Genomic DNA, 5,879 nt, shown 5'->3' with positions numbered 1-5,879 from the left:
CAGCTATTGATAATCATTGCCTAGATTCATTATTTCATTGGAGGGTACTAAACAATATCAATTCTGTTGTCTTTTTTCATTTAGTAGCTGGACTACTTTTACAAAGAGAAATATTTCCTCACTTGTATTTTGTTTCCCTGAGATAATTTGTATAGAATAATCAAGGGGAAAAAAAGGTTGTTTTCTTTATTTGTTCCCTTTATTTATCATTTTTCAAAATAACGAATTGGATCTGTAGTATCCTTCCCAAGGTGACCAGTGAGGGTTGTTTTGATTTTGTTCTTGTTTGTGTTTTTTAGTATCATTATAAACTCAAATTTAAACATATTAAAGTATGTCAATCTACTGTAATATTTTTAATGATGCCCTAATAATCCTATCCTATCCTTTGACACTCCTCATTAATTTTTGATAATATTTTGTTTTCTGCTACGGAAAGACAGTCCAGACTCATCCTATACATTTCCTGCCCCAGATCTAGAATCAGCCAATCTCCCCAAATCCCTAATTCCCTTCCGTGGGAAACAATACTTGAAACCAGAATCTGGATTCTAGGGGTGCTAATGAGTTCTTCTTGTTTCTAGGCCTTTTAAGTAATCAGAACTAGGTGAAAAATACTTTTCATTTTTCTTAAGATGGAATCATGAGTTTGTATTGATATTTCAAGTCAGTTCAGGACTAAGGAGTTTTGGGTTAACCTCATCTATCTTACATCTGCTTCTCTTTTCTGCAATGCCAAAACCCTGAGTTCCCAGCAATACCACGTAACTGTTCTTTTGCTTTATCTCACAGTACACCTGCAACAGCCTTAGAATAACACACTAACACAGCCAGTATGCTAATGGAGTGACCACCAAAAACTTTTTTTCGTGAATTTTTGTCCTTAGGGTATATCTCACTAGTCATGTACAATTAAGCGACTGTGTTATAAAGGCTCTTAAAAGAGTTCCACATTGTGTGATCGTGTCAGCAGTTTGATGCACAAAATGTTTTGTTTTGGTTTTGGTTTTTTAGGGATTTCTTTTTAACTGAATATTTTTATCATTATGTAAAAATATGTACTCGGTTCCAAAGTCAAATCTATAAGAAAAGATATAGTCGCAAAAGTCTAGTTTCTATTTTTTCCCTCTACATACTGTCCACTCCCTCATAGGTAATCAGTTTCTAAAAAAAGGATTTGGTATATAATTCATTTTTAAAATAAAAGCAAACAACGTGTGTGTATTTGTGCTGCCCCTGACTTTCTTAGATGAATGGCAGCATGCCATAAACACTTTCCCTAACTTGCTTTTTCAGATTAATGACATATCCTGGAGATCATTCTATACCACTGTATAGAGCTGCAGAGTACTCCATGGCGTGCATGTACCAAGATTTCTTTAATCAGTCCCTTATTTAGGACAATTTTAGAGCCTATAGTTTTTGCGGTCATAAACAGAATAGCATTCGATAGCCTGTGCATACATATTTTTTATTTTTGCCAGTGTTCTGTGGGATCGATTCCTGGAAGTGGAATTTCTGGGCTAAAGGTCAAACATGTATGTAATATTGCTAGATATCACCCAGTTCCCCTGATAGGGATTGTCTGTTTGCCTCACCTGAAATGTATGAGAGCACCTGTTCCTCCACAGCAGCCTACCTGCGTGTGTTGTCGCACTTTTGGATCGCTGTCAATTTAGATGATAAATTGTATAGATGTGGTTGTAATTTGCATTCTGCTTATTAGGAGTAAATCTGAGCATTCTTTTATAGTTTAAGGGACATTTGTATAACAATTTTATAAAATTTCTATTCATTTTTCTATATATTTGGTGTGGTCTTTTTCTTTTCTCTTTTTAGACATTCTTTCATACATTAAGGATATTAAAATTTTATAATGTTACAAGTTACAAATGTTTCCCAGTTTTTCATCTGTACCTTTTACTTTGTGTATGGACTTTTTTTTTTGCCATTGTCGTTATTGTCATGTATTCAAATATATCAATTATCTCCCTTATTGCATTTGGATTTGGAGTAATGATTAGGAGAGTTTTCCCCACTCCCAGACTACAGAGGAATTTACTCATGTTTTCTTCTGGTACTTGGAAGCTTTTACTTTTTACATGTAAATCTCTATTACATTTGGAATTTATCTATGTGTATGGTGGAGTCTATTGAACACCATTTCTTAAAAAGTTCACCTATTTCCCATTGATTTGAGATGCTGCCTTTTTTGTGCATTGGCAAATGCTACTGGGTCTGTGTCTGAATCTTTATTCTGTTCCATTGATCTGTCTATTCATGTCAATACCACTCTGCTTTGTTTATAGAGGATTTGTAATAATATTTTAATATCAGAAATGGCTCTCCCAGCTTTGCACCCCCCTCCTCCATACACACAAACACATATTATTCTTTCTTACTCATAGGGTTTTTCGGTTTTTCTTGCTTCTCTGTTCTTCCAAATGAATTTTTCACTGTATCCAGTTCCAGATCTAAAACAACAACAACAAAAACAAAATATGGTCTGTTGTTTTCTACCAGGATTTACAAATTAATAAATTAACGTCAGGAGGATTGGTATCTAACTGGTATGTCTGTTCATTTGTTCAGATATGGTTTTGCCGCCTTGTGTTTTTATACTGTTATTCACATGACTATTTAACACTTCTTATTAAAATTACATCTAGATTTTTAAATATTTGATATAAATGTGATGTTCTCTTTAATTATAACTTCTAACTATTGATTTTCTAATGTTGATATAATCTATTTTGCTAAGTTCTCTTATTCTTTGCATTTTTTCCATTGATTGCTGATGGAGTTTGGATGTGTTTTCCCCTCCAAAACTCATGTGGAAATTTGATCTCCAATGTGGCAGTGCTGGAAACTGACTGAGTCATGTGGGCGGATCCCTCATGAATGGATTAATGCTCTCCCTGGGGGAGGGGGAATTAATGAGTGAGTTCTTGCTCTATTAGTTCCCGTGAGAGCTCATTACTTAAAAAGACCCTGGCACCTTCTCTCTATCTCTTGCTTCCTCTCTCTTGCTTCCTCTCGCTATGTGATCTGCTCGTACCTGCCAGCTGCCTGCCGCTTTTCCGCCATGAGTAGAAGCAACCTGAGGCCCATGCCAGATGCACCTGTCCCAGAATCGTAAGCCAAATAAACCTCTTTTCCTTATAAATTGCCCAGTCTCGGGTATTTCTGTTATAGCAACACAAAATGGACTAAAACAATTGCCTTGAGTTTTCAAGATATAAAATCATATTATCTGCAAACAGAGGTAATTCGACCTCTTGTTTCAATTCACATGCTTGTAATTATGTTCTCTTATGTAATTGCTTTGGCTAAAATCTCTAACACAATGTTATAAAGTAGGGGAAAGGGTGAGCATTCTTGCCTTGTTCCTGGATTTAACAGGAAAGCCTCTAATATTTTCCCATTAAATAAAAAATGCACTACTACCTTTGAGGCTTTGGGACACACACCCACATATACAAGGGTACATCAAAATGTTCATGGAGAGAATCATATTATCTTTTTAATTCTATTTTTCCATGAACTCTTTGAAGTATCCTCTTATATATAAATTGCTATTTTTTGAGTGTTTTTAACATGAATGAGGTCAAATGACTGTTATTAGCCTATAGAAATGATTATATTATTTTTTCTTCAGCTATATTAATATGATGGATTTTATTCATAGATTTCCTAATATTGGGCCCACTTGCATTCTTGGAATAAATTCCACTTAGTCACAATGTATTATTTGTTTAAATGTGTTATTGGATTGTTTGCTAATTTTTTATTTATGATTTTTACATTTATATTTACAACTGAGGTTGTTCTACAGTTTTCTTATTTGGAGAAATCTTTGACAGGTTTGAGAGTCAATGTTCTATTTTCTTTGTAAAATGAATTTTCAAATTTTTCTTCTTCTATTCTCTGTAATAGTTTTACAAGCATTAAGATGATTGATCTTCAAAGGTTTGATAGACTCCCCTTTGAAAACATCTGGATTTGGTGACTTTTTTGTGGGAAAGCTCTTTTAATACTTCCTTTATTTCTTCTATGGTAATCAGTGTATTTAAAATTTCCATCCCACTGGTATCAATATTTATTACATTGCATTTTTCCAGAAAATTATTCTGAAAAGTTTTTCTAGAAAATTTCACCTGAGTTTACACATTTATTTGCATACACTTGTGCAAAGTAGGGCTCATGATTTTTAAAATTTCTTCTATCATAATGGTATTTCCCTCTTATCATTTCTAACTTTGTGTATTTATGCTTTCTCCTTTTTTTAATTTCTTTGCTAGATCAGCAAATGGTCTGTTAATTTTGGTAATTTTTCAACTTTTATACTTTGGATTTATTTATAAATTGTACTCTTTAGTTGTTATTGCTCTTTTGCATATTTCTTTTACCTTTCTTACTTCTTTCCTTCTGCTTTCTTTTGGCTTATTTTTAAATTCTTTATCTAGACTTGAATTTTATTTTTATTTTTATTGATATAAATATTTCATAATATAATTTTTTTCTCTCATAACTGTATCTCATAGATTCAAGATATTCTGCAATTTCACCCAGTATTTTCTATTTGACCCAAGAGTTGTTAGCATATTTTTATGCTTCTAGGTAAAAAAGCATTTTTAAATTTTTATTTTATTATCAGTTTCTGATTTTATTGCATTGTGGTCAAAGAATAATATCTTTGTTATTTTTATTCTTTAGAATTCATTTATGTTTTCTTTGTGGCCTGAGATACAATCAGTTTTCATGAATGCTCCATGTGCACTAGAAATGAAGGCATGGAAGGCTGACAATGTCCCCCAGCTATATCAGGCCCTAAGAATCTATAAATGTGACCTTATAAAGAAAAGTGATCTTTGCAGATGTGATTAAGTTAAAGATTTGTAGATGGGGAGATTATCCTGGATTTTCCAGGTGGTCACTAAAGCCAATCAGAAGTGTCCATATAAGAGCGAGGCAAAAGGAGATTTGATACACACAGAGGAGGCTACATGAAGATGAAACAGAAAGAGGTTTGAAGATGCTGACCTTGAATACTGGAGTGAAGTAGCCTTGTCGACACCTTCAGCACAGTGAAACTGATTTTGGACTTCTTACCTCCAAAAAGTGAGAGAATAAATTTAAGCCACTGAGATTGTGGAAATTTGTCACAGCAGCCCTAGAAAACTAATATAGAAGGTATTTTCTCTATTTATCAGGATTTAGATATATTTTATATACATATATATCTATATATAGATATATATGATCTACCTTATTTTCTTATCTAGATTTTCCATATTCTTCCCAATTTTTTGTTTATTTGCTCTGTCACAGATTGAGAGAGGTGCATTCAAGACTCCATTATTACTATGTTTCTGTTTCTTCTAGCATCTCCCGTTATTTCTGCTTTAGTGAAAATTTGGTCATGTTATTGGATATGTAATATTAATAAATATTTTATCTTTATCCTGTATTGTAACATTAAACATTGGCCCTTTGCATTGTTTTGGGTTTGCTCTTATAAACAACATAGTATGACTTTTGCTTTGTTAGCCAATTCAAAGATTCTTTTCCTTTTTATAAATATTTTAAATTCTTATATATATTTTAAATATAATCTATATTCTTGGCCTTAGTTTTTTCCTATCAATTTATATTGCATAAATTATACACACTTACACAGACGTACATACGGTCTTCCACTTATGTAATGTGTTTTATCTGCTGTGTTTTCTCTTTGTTTTGGCATTTAGGAAAGTTGGTAGTTTTGTTCTAAGGTTATGTATAAAATAATACCTCTGTATAATAGCCTTAGTCACCTCTTCTTTTTGGATACTTCCTATCAGTTACCTTTTAGGAACAACATTGGAATTAACTAGTAA

The sequence above is a fragment of the Galeopterus variegatus genome, unplaced genomic scaffold (assembly GCF_000696425.1).
Source record: "Galeopterus variegatus unplaced genomic scaffold, G_variegatus-3.0.2 Scaffold9477, whole genome shotgun sequence".
Classification (NCBI taxonomy): Eukaryota; Metazoa; Chordata; class Mammalia; order Dermoptera; family Cynocephalidae; genus Galeopterus; species Galeopterus variegatus.
This window is presented reverse-complemented; position numbering follows the sequence as displayed.